General features: G+C 36.9%; 1 long non-coding RNA gene across 1 annotated transcript; it reads right to left on the bottom strand.

The window, feature by feature from the left end:
• Positions 1-9,940: 9,940 nt before the first annotated feature.
• On the bottom strand, positions 9,941-11,462 carry LOC130735255 (uncharacterized). Its single transcript, XR_009018353.1, has 3 exons — positions 11,050-11,462; positions 10,709-10,818; positions 9,941-10,407 (listed from the first exon to the last, which is right to left on the bottom strand). It is a non-coding gene; the product is annotated as an uncharacterized LOC130735255 (long non-coding RNA).

Here is an 11,462-nt window from a genome sequence, read left to right as displayed (position 1 = left end):
CTCTGTCTCCACTGTTTTCATAACAGAATTCAAGCTGGGAATAAAAGCCCTTCAGGAATAACATGCACTCAACAAGTGAACAGTCAACATCATTTCTATCCAAATAGTATGAAAAATGAATGATGTCATAAATCCAATAAGGAAACAATTCATGAGTGAGTGCACAATTTTTTGGTTCTTTGGACAAGTTACGACCCACACTTCCACAGAAGCAAGTATTACACATAATTAACTACCTCCACAACCCTTTGAAAGCTTTTATGTAAACTAACATAAGACACAGCATAAAACTACAAAAACACAACAGAAAAGAAAGCCTAAATTACTAATTGCAATTTCCCCATTCATGCTTGATTCATCAATTGCAGTACACGCCAGCTCCCTCGTCCCACCCTGAGATCTTGTACGATTCTCAAATTTGGGTTAGGGTTTCAGTTTCCTCAGCGTTGTTCGCTTTATTATGCCTTGTGAGGATGTCAGAGTTAGAAACCGAGATGTGTGCAGAAAATAAAAATGAATGGCAAAGCTCACTCACCATGCTCCTTGCTTTCATATTTGTGTCCTGCTATCACGTGCGTTATTAGACAAATTAATTATTATTAAGATCTTATTGTTGCAACTTGGAAATCAAAAGACAAAGACCCCAACAGAAAAGGAGTAAAATGTCTTCCCAAAAAATTTGTTTTGCTAAGAATTCCTACTTTTTTTTAAATAATTATTCAAATAACATTTTTTTTTTGGTAACATGGTGGGGCTGGCCCCCCAAATAACATTTTTTTACTATCTTCAATTTCAATGAGTTATTTTAATTCTTAAAAAATTAGCATAAAATACAATTAAATTTTGATAAATCATAATGGAGTGAAGTTCAAAGCTTGCTTATGCGGGGTGGAAGTGGAGGAACAATGTGCTCTATTTGCATTTGTCACGACCATGATGAGTTTACGATATTCTTGGACTCAACTCTGGACTCGAGTTGCAAGTGTCTGGTTGTTTGGCTTTCTCTTGGTCACCTCCTCTTGTTGGTTGGATAAACTCAATACAGATGAGAGTTTTTGAGAATAGAAAAACTGTATAAGTAGTGGTAGTCGGGTTAGAGATAATGAGGGCAAGTGGAAGTTTGGATTTTTGTCTTTTGGTTGTGGTGGTAATCCTCTACTCGAGGAGGCAATGGCCATGAGAGGCGGATTGAAGTTAGCTTAGATTGGGGGTTGCATACACATCCTGTGTAAAGTTGATTGTGCCAGCCTTCTGATGGCTCTAGAGGATGATAGTGGGACATATTTTTTCTTATCATATGTGATATCAGGGATTTGATTCATGAAGATTGAACAATTCTATTCATAGGATTCATCGTGAATACAATTTAGTTGTGGATTGGCTTATGTGTTTGGGTGCTTGCTCCTCATTTTTACGAATCACCGTTTTGGACGTTCCACACCTATTGAGTTAGAGCCTTTCTTGTTGAGAGACTATCTTCGTGTTCTTTGGTTTTTTTTTTTGTCTTGTTGTTTACTGATGAAAAAAAAATCATTAAAAATCTTTTTATTAACAAAAAATAAAAAATCGAAATAAAAAATTAATCTAAATAGCATATAAAAGAGAACCTAAAAGATGACAAGTTTTGACACTTGGCATACATTGAAAGAGGTTTCAGCTTTTTTTGGAAGATTAAAAAAAATAAAAAATAAAATATTATTACCACTTTTGGAAACTTGCAAGTGGCTTACTTGATAATTTCAATTTTATTTAAGGGTAAGCATGTAATAGCTCACCTAATTTATTTTAATTTTGATTTTTTTTAAATTAAATTATATCTCATATTAATGACTAACCACAATTTGTCTTCCACTACCAAAATCTTGACCAATCATTTTTTATTTTTTAATTTTTTTAATCTCAAAAATGGCTAACATTAATTTTGATTTCAAACTTTCATCCCATTAACTTCATCTTCAAAGTTTTGACTCATTTCAAATTTTATTTTTTTATTATTATTTATGACTAATTCCACCACAACAATAGCCAATTAGATTAAACTTGTTTTTGGTGCTCTTCAAAATGTCTTTAATACATTGCAAAACTTTTTTTTTCTTTTTACGTGTGAAACTTTGAAAACCTTTATATCTTCTATTTTCCAATTGTTTAAAAACTAATGCAAATTTCAACCACCCATTATGACCAATAAAAAAATGAAATATCAAGATTTTAAGAATTTTTGGGTAAGCTGCCGTCCACAATTATCTTGGGAGTAATACATCATATTCATTATTTATCAATGTTCCCAATACTTCTTTAATTATTGGAAATAAATTTTCGGATACAATCATCTATTTCTCCTATAAATACCTCAACAACTTTACATCTCAAATCAAACGAATCCCTTTCTGAATCCTCTCTTCTTATTTCAGTTGTTTAGTTTTCCCTCTTACAATGACTCATGTTTATGATAAGATTGTCATCCTCAATCCAATCAGGGATAATTGGAATGTTCTTACCAGGGTTATTAGGCTATGGTGCATTTAGTGGAGAACAAGTAACCGGAATAGAGATGATATTGATGGATGATCAGGTATTTTTATCGATATTTTTTTTTCATATTAATGATATTTGAACCAATATGAAATATGATCCATATATCTTCTTTTTTTCGTAATTTAGTTGTTTATCATATATGAACCAATATGTAGTATGACCAATATCCTCTCCTTGATTATTTCATTCTTGATAAGCTTTTAATTTGATTTTTACGGATTTCCTAATTTAAAATGTAAATCATTGAATTGTTTGTTGCTCTTGGATTTTATAAATTTTTAATTTAAAGAAATTGACATGTTATGTATCTCTCTGATTGCTATATATTTTTTTTCTAAATCCTTAGGGTTCAAAATTCAAGCTACCGTTCGTATACATCTGGAGATTTTGCAAATTTGGAGGTTGGAAGAGATATCGTTGTTAACAGTCACAGTGGTGGTCTTACAAGACTTCATGAGACTCATCCCCATTTCATGCCTCTTCAATACCCTTTGATGTTTCCCTACAGCGAAGATGGTTGGATAGAGAATATTCCATTGAGAGAGAACTTTGATCCTAATAGTCAACGTAAACGCCAAAGGGTGTCAATGTGAGATTTTATTGTATTTCGTCTGCAGGACCGACCAAATGAGTATGGCAATGTTGTGCTTGCAGGAAGATTGTTTCCTTCTCCTACTTATTGATTTATTCACTATTGTCCAAGTATTTTCATGTTACATTGCTTAATGGATGTAATATTGGTGCTTATAATTGTTAAATTAAACTTCAAATGAATGTTGAGGTCCATTTCCATAATACATCCCCTTAGTTTGGAAAAAAGATGTTTTGAGGGAGTAAAACTTATTTGCTAACAGAAGTATTGTCTATGAATTTTGGTTTGAGCTTTGTTTTATTTTTTTTGCATGTTATTTTCAATATTACTCCCATTTGACCCTTCCTCTAATCTATTAGACCTCTTTCTAATTAACTTTTCTTATTTCAAGAGCTTTCTGTGCTTATCTGTAGGAACAAATTTTTGAAAGGGTTTGGCCACAATATGTAGATCTAAGAACACACAAAGATCAAGGATGTTCTGAAGTTTAATTGTACTGGGGTTGATGCTTAAACAAAGCAGAAGTATGAAGCAAGAGATAGTAGGTTTTCTTTGCTACATTTTTCTCTTACAACATTAATAATATTTTGTTCAATGCATTCAAATAATTGTGCAAGTTAGTACAGAAATCTTATATTGACTCTATGTATCTCTTCTTTTTCAGTTAGTAAATGCTTGGTCGAAGATGTTATTTTGGGATATAAAGTATTAAGAAGCATTGAGGCTTGCTACTGGTTGTGTTATTCGTGGATACAAGGAGGCAAATAGTGGAGGTCAAGCTATTGTGTAATGGTTATTTATTTTCTGGCTTATGATTGTATTCTTTGAGGATTGATGTTTTATTTCAAAGGACATAGAGAGTGTGGTGGTACTCTTTTTCTTACCTTAGGTTTTTATCTCATTTGAGTTTTTCCTAGGAAGATTTTATCAAGACTCATCTAAATCTAAATAGTATATAAAAGAGAACCTAAAAGATGGTTAGTTTTGACACTTGGCAATTACTAAGATAGGTTTCAAGCATTTTTCCAAGAATAAAATAATTCAAAAAGAAAATTTTAATTCCACTTTTGAAAACTTTGGAATGGTTCATTTGATATTTGCAATTTTATTGAAGGGTAAGTGTGTAATAAGCCATCTAATTAATTTTATTTTTGATTTTTTTTAATCTATAAAATATATAACATTAATTATCAATTCAAACTTTCTTCCCACTAAAAACTCAGTAACCAATCACATTTTTTGCAGCTTATAAAATTTAAAAAATCTGTTTAACTATGATTATTTCAACCACATAAATAGCCAATTAGAGATAACATGGTTAGTGCTCTTTAATACTTACTCTATGGATATATTTTTGACCAATCATAAAATCTCTAATTAAAATTGCTAATTTTTTTTGAACGTATTAAAATTGCTAATTGCTTTCATTGGTATCTTTAATTGTTGTCTTTTATTATATCACGTGTTCTTATAGTAACTCACAATGCATATTAACAATTTATGTAAGACCTGAATTTTCAGAACAAGCTAGTTTCCGACTCACGCGTAGAATCAGTGTAAGCGTGACAGGAGTTTGATATTTGAGGAAGATTAATGAAGAAGAAAGTTCAGGAATTGCTTGAGGAATGTTGCGTAGTTGTTTTCGGAGTTAGTGCGAGTCGTCTGCACACCTACCTTAGGGCGAGCGTGTCCAGAATAGGCTATTTCGCTCTTAAAGCAACGTTTTGAGTGAGATTTCGAACTCTCGGAAAATTTAAAGATTCTCTTTATTTTTCCATCGACCAGCGTTTCATTTCGGAACTCTGGACTGTACGCACGATAGGTTTCACTTTTCGGATGTCCGCCGACGCTAATTTCTTTGCTTCGAAACCCTATTTTCGAGCAATGGATGAAGACTTTTTCTATTCGGGACTTCTAACGAAGATTCCGTCCGCGTTGCCAGACTTGTTTCGACGTTTCCAATCTTTCTTCAGAAGGAAGTTTTGTCGTTCGGCGATCACAGCAAAAAGTAGTTTTTCGGGACAGATTAACCGACACCGCTTTTGAGTTTTTCGATATCGTTTTTCCCAAATCCTAGATATTTGTTTTGAGTTCTGGAATTCTGACGCTAGAATCTCTCTTAGAATTCCACGGTGATCGTGCTGCAAAAATCGGAATCGCGAAATTTTCATTTTCCCGCGATTTCGCCCGCCTATAAATAGGCGAAAAAGCAAATATCCTCTTCATTTTCACCATTTTGGCCGAGAATTGTAGAGAGAGAGGGAGAGGAGAGATTTTCGTGAAATCTTGACCAATCTTCGTGCAGTTCGTCCCTACTTCTAGGTATCAAGGTAACTAACACGATTCCTACCTCTGATTGTTGTTTCTGTTGCGTTTCTGAAGCCGTTTCTGTGCTCTAAGTTTTGAGCTTTTTCTAAAATTGTCCGATTTCTCTGATTTCTCGCTTGGGTTATGTTCCTTATGTTCCCCTGAGTCTAAAACCTCTGTCAGTAAACTCTGATTGCGATTCAGTTGTCCAGGATCTGAAAAATTGACTCAAAACTCTTTTTGTCTCACATTTCGAAACTTTATTGTCGTAAAGCTATAATCTGACTTCGTGCCTTTAGGATTTGTTGTCACGGACGTCATGAGGATCGTTGCTGTCAAATCTGTTTTCAGAACTGATAACTTTGAAGTTTTGAGCCTTTATTTTGGACCAAAATGCCCCTGCGTAGTCGTATTTCGACCCGATTGTCCGAAAATTGTTCTGACAGTTTCTTTGCCTTAGTTTTACCCTAAAACTACCTTGTAAACTGATTTGATCGAAGAAAAAGAGCCGAAGCCCTTTTCTCCTTTTGGCCGTGGGTTTTCCTAAGGGGGGGGAGTTTTTCGTTTTCGAAAACTTGTCCTTTCGTACCCGTTTGTCGTACTCTGAAGCTTTGATGCTTTGTCTATCGTTTATGTATTGTTTTGCGATCGAACTAATCGATTTTGTTTGAATTCTGCTTTGTTTTTCTCCGAGGTTCAGTTGAAGGAACTTTGGAATATTCAGAGCAACTGTTTGAGGACAACCTTGATTTCGAAGCTGGAACAGCTCGAGGTTAGGGCAACTTACTATATATTAGCTATGAATGCATGATAGGCGTCGATCAATTCGACTTATGCTTTACTTTGATGTTGATTGTGTTGATGAACTGATGTTGTGATGTTGTGCTTTGTTGGATTGTGCGTTTTGACGCGACTTCGGAGTGGAGATTCATTGATCTGGTGATCTTTGATGTTTCGGGTTGGATGAGCAACCCTAGGCAAGTCCAAATGAGGGGTTTGGGACTTAGCCATTTGTTGGGATTCATTGGTTTACTTAGACTTTCCCCGGGAAACTTCTTTTGGGTGGTTGGTTTTCGGAAAACCTAGAATGAATAGAATTTTGTAAACTAGAGACTTTGGGAGACTTAGACTTTGAGAAATAAACTCATAACCTGACTAATTCAATTCGAAACGTTTTTACTAAATGAACAGTTATAGGAGAACTAAAGGGGAAAATATTTACGAAAGACGGGGAAAAGTCGACCTTTGTTGTGGGTTTGGAGAGTTATCGGAATTGGGGAAAGCCACTAAGGTGAGCTATGGTGATGATTGAAGTCATCGAGTACTCTAGTACTCTTGGGGAGTGTTGTGGAGCCGTGTTGTATTGACCGACACCTAGTGCTCTTGTTGTTTGGGCTGTGTTGTATTGACCGACACTAGACCCTTGTGTTTTCTTGTTGGAGTTGTGTTGTATTGACCGACACTTACTCCGAGTTGTGTTGTATTGACCGACACTAACTCATTGGGTTGTTTGAGATTGGGTTGTGCGCTAGACACTTTCGTGGTAAGGGCGATTCGTTGTTTGGCTAACCACGTTGCATTCAATCGGGTGAATAACGGGAATGGTTCACCTGTGCATATCATGGTGAATAACGGGAATGGTTCACCTTGCATAAATGATGAATAACGGGAATGGTTCATCATATGGTGAATAACGGGAATGGTTCACCAAGGATGAATAACGGGAATGGTTCATCCAGGATGGATTTCATCCAGGATGGATAACGGGAATGGTCCATCCATAGTGAAGAACGGGAATGCTTCACTTGTGGCGAACGGGAACGCGTCACAAATCCGGATTCATATTGTGCATTTCACGCATACATTCATGCTGACTGAGACTGTGTGCTGTTTGTTTATTGAAGTAATGTTAGAGCCATAACATGCTAGGATTACTTATATGCTTGTATAACAACTTATATATATATCCTGTCACATGTTGTGTGTATATGTACTTATTGCTGTGAGTTGGCCCTAGCGCCTTGGCTTTGTTTGTATGTTTGTCTTTGGGCGGTCGGCCTGCTGCCAGATGTCGATGGCCGACTGGTTCTCGACGGTCTCTCCCTCGGGGGGGATCAGATATGAGTTGCTGGATAGGGATGCCCCCACCGCTTGGGTGATCGATGTGGCTGGTCACCGGGCGACGTATAGGGGAAGGGTCATGGAGGACCGGACGGATGAGCGAGGACGCCTGACGAGCGGAGTGCTACGGCGTATGGAGCTGAGTTTTGACTTGCCGCCCTCAGTTCATTGTGGACCAGGCACTGGACATGCACCACCTGCACCACCTCCGACTTCACCTTCTGTTGAGGAGGACCCAGAGGAGATCGAGCCTGCTGCTGCTGCTATATCTGTTGTGCCACCTCCGGCTACTGCCATCGCTTCTACCGACGTGGCGTCGTCCTCTAGGCTCGTACAGCCGAGGAGGGAGTCTGTTGTCCCATCTGTCTCACGTCTCTTATCTTTCTCTTCACCGCACGGCTACCGTGTGGACCCCTTGATGAGGGTGGAGGAGGAGGATGTTCTCACAGGAGAGGTGGATGTGGAGACCGGCTCGACTAGGGCGGTGCGCAGGACAGTGAGGAGGGAGGTTATGGATTTGGACACCGAGATGATTACGGTGGATTTCGACTCTGACTCCGAGAGCAGTGGGGAGAGCTACTCGCCGAGCAGCGATGAGGAGGAGGAGGATTGGTGAGCTGAGCTGGGAGGTTAGGTTTGGGCAGGCGACATTTTTTGTGTAGAGCTCTGATCGTCAGTTTCTTTTTGGGACAGGGTAGGTTCCGATGTGTGGCTTTTTGTGTGGTTCTTTTGAGGAGGATCACAGAGAGTCTGTCGGAGTATAGGGGTCTTCCTTTCAGGCCATTTTTGAGTGCCGACTTTCTCTTGGATAACTGTATTTTGATACTTTTCTCACAGTTCTGGTTTGTATATTTGCCTGCGGGCGTTCTGCTTTGGAGTCACTGCGGCTTCGCGTGACATGGAGTGCAGCCGAGGCTGTACAAATGTATATATTTGTATATCGGTTAGTTTAGTTGTTGGGTGTTGTCTCTACTTCTTTATCGCTTTGATTTAAAGGAAAGAAACAAAAAAAAAAATTACCTGTTTTTCGCGTAAAGTTTATTTTTGGTTACTAAAGTGACACCTGGAAGTCGGGGTGTTACAATTTATAGTTAGGCTTAAATAACCTTTTCGTCCTTGAAATTGTAAAGAGAATCAAATCTGGTCCTTGTAAAATTTTCGCATCAAATTGGGTCCCTAAAATTGTTTTTTTAATCTAATTAACTCCTTTTGCTCAATTTTGACCGGTCAACAGTCAAGTGGAAAGCCTAGTCAGTTAAGGACGGCCACGTGGATTTTTTCACATCAATTTTAGTCCCTTGAAAAGTATTTTAATCAATTTTAGTTTCTGTTCTTCCACTTTCACCTTCTTCCACTTTCACCTTCTTCCTCTTCCTCCATAACTCAAATCACATATAAATTCAAAAGGAAGAAGACCAAGGTGAATGTGATAAACATATAAATTTTTTTAGGGTTTTGAATTTCTAGGTTTAAGGATTTGAGTTATGGAGAAAGAGGAAGAAGGTGGAAGAGGAAGGTGGAAGAACAAGGACTAAAATTGATTAAAATATTTTTTAAGGGACTAAAATTGATGTGAAAAAAGTGCATGTGGCCATCCTTAGCTGACTAGGCTTTCCACTGGATCGTTGACTAGTCAAAATTGAGCAAAAGGACTTAATTAGATTAAAAAAACAATTTTAGGGACCTAATTTGATGCGAAAATTTTACAGGGATCATATTTGATTCCCTTTAAAATTTCAAGGACCAAAAGAGTATTTAAGCCTTTATAGTTATCTCTAATTCAAATGCACATTTAAACTATTTGGGTGGTTACCAAGACTGAAAGTTGTTTCTTATCACTTTCTCACTCAATAGTCAATAGCTTCCTCAATACCTTTCATAAACCTGCAATTATTATTAATTTAAAATTTCAAACTTCATTTTTCTACCTACTTAATTTATAACAATCTCTACTATCATCCAATCACTTGAATGCTTTAAAATCAGATGACTGAATCATTTGAAATTATAAAAACGTATGTGTTCTTCTCTATTGCTTCACTTTTTCAGTTTTTCTTCTCTGCATTGTTTTTTTTCTCTTATAATTGTTTGCCCTGCTATACATTTTCTCCTTTTGTGTGCAACCTTCTTCTTTTTCTATATCTCGGCCCATTTCATGCTTGGTTCTTGAAGAGAACCAAAATCGAGTTGAGCCTTCACACTTCATGGAAATTAGGGTTCATCAGTATTTTATTCCTTTCTTGACATTTTTTTTATTTTTTATTCAGCCATTCCACATGAATCAAAACATGTCAAAATGGATCTGAGTAAACAATTTAAGCAAAAGGGATAACAAATCAACGATTAACAACTTAAAGTCGTTGCCTAAACTGAAATGGCTGAATTTGTATGGCTATGCCTAAAATAATAGTCTTTAATTTCTGCAGGTTAATCACTGGCTCAAATAAGAGATTGCACACACTCAATATTTATCTGATAAAAATTCAACTGGTTCAATTATAAAAAATATCGCTTCAAACTTTGCTAATGAGCTTAAAAGTATACAAAAAGCAAGGAATAACTAACCCAATCAATCATTATTAAGAGGAGCAATTAGATTAGCTAGAGAGACAGAAAAGTTGTACCCAGTGCAATGCATAAAGTTGAACCCCGGGGAATGCATAATCTTTCTTCTGGAATACATGAAAAGGCATAGAGGTCCAAACAGATTTGCAGAGCAGATTAAGATCCGAACAGATTTGGTCCGACTCCTCAAAGCTCGACGATCATGCGGCCGAAGCCACACTCAACACCATCGCAAGCAAGAACATCAGTGACCACCGAGTCACTCTCCACTGAAACTCTCTGCAAAGCTAATCAAAGAAAAATGCATCATAAAAAACATCATATAAAAAAATTAAGATTAGACCTTTCATCAATGTTCGTGGACATTGCTCAAATGTTAATACAGACAGAAGAGATAGTAGTTAATATGTAAGATGCAAGACGGTAAAGGGCAATGAATCACAAATTCTACAAACCTATAGAGCTCCTTTAATATCATCTGGGTTTCATACCGAAACCTCGGGGAAGACAGAAAGCAATTTTCAAAGTAGTATTGAATCTCAATTTTTAGAGTAGCAGCATAGACAGAAAGCAACAATATATGCAAACCTTAGTCAAAACACTTAGCATCACATCTGGAAAATAATCATCATCAACCATTCAATTAACCAAGGCCTTCATGTTATAGTGATTGTTTTGTACAATGTCTCATTCACGACCTGTACAAAATAGGCCAAAATACCATTTCATAATTTACAAATCAAGTCAACCTCCAATCTATCAAAGTAAAAGAGCAGGAAGTGAAACAAATTAAAATATCAAATTACAAAAGGGATTCAGCCCAATTTCTGATGCATCACAAAATAGCAGTAAGCTAGGAAAATCAAGGGCTCTCATCTTCAACACTATCTTAATGAGAATACAGCAAAGAAAAAAGAGAAGACACTCACCTGGAAGAACTCAACACAAACAATGGAAGCAGCCGCACATGATTTCACGGAAACCCTTTTCGTGTTTGCACGTCGTGGAACGTTGAAGACTTCGCCAGCGAGAACTGTTTCGTCGCCGATGGGAGCAACATAATCCGACGCCAATGTTATTGTTAGTAAGAATCATAGGCTGCATCCACCGAACCTTGGATGCAAATCCTTCCAGTGCCAAAAAAAAGTGTGCTTTAATGAGGAAAGGAAATTAGGGTTCATCAGTATTTTATTCCTTTCTTGACATTTTTTTTATTTTTCTTGACAGGAATTGAAGAGGATTGGTTCAGCCACATGATTTTCACAACTCTGCTTCTCTCCTGTGTGAGTTCTTAAATTTTGTCATGCGCCTTTTAATCGTTTGTGAGCGTGTTTGTATTGTG

This window comes from Lotus japonicus, chromosome 2, assembly GCF_012489685.1.
Source record: "Lotus japonicus ecotype B-129 chromosome 2, LjGifu_v1.2".
Lineage (NCBI taxonomy): Eukaryota > Viridiplantae > Streptophyta > Magnoliopsida > Fabales > Fabaceae > Lotus > Lotus japonicus.
This window is presented reverse-complemented; position numbering and strand designations above follow the sequence as displayed.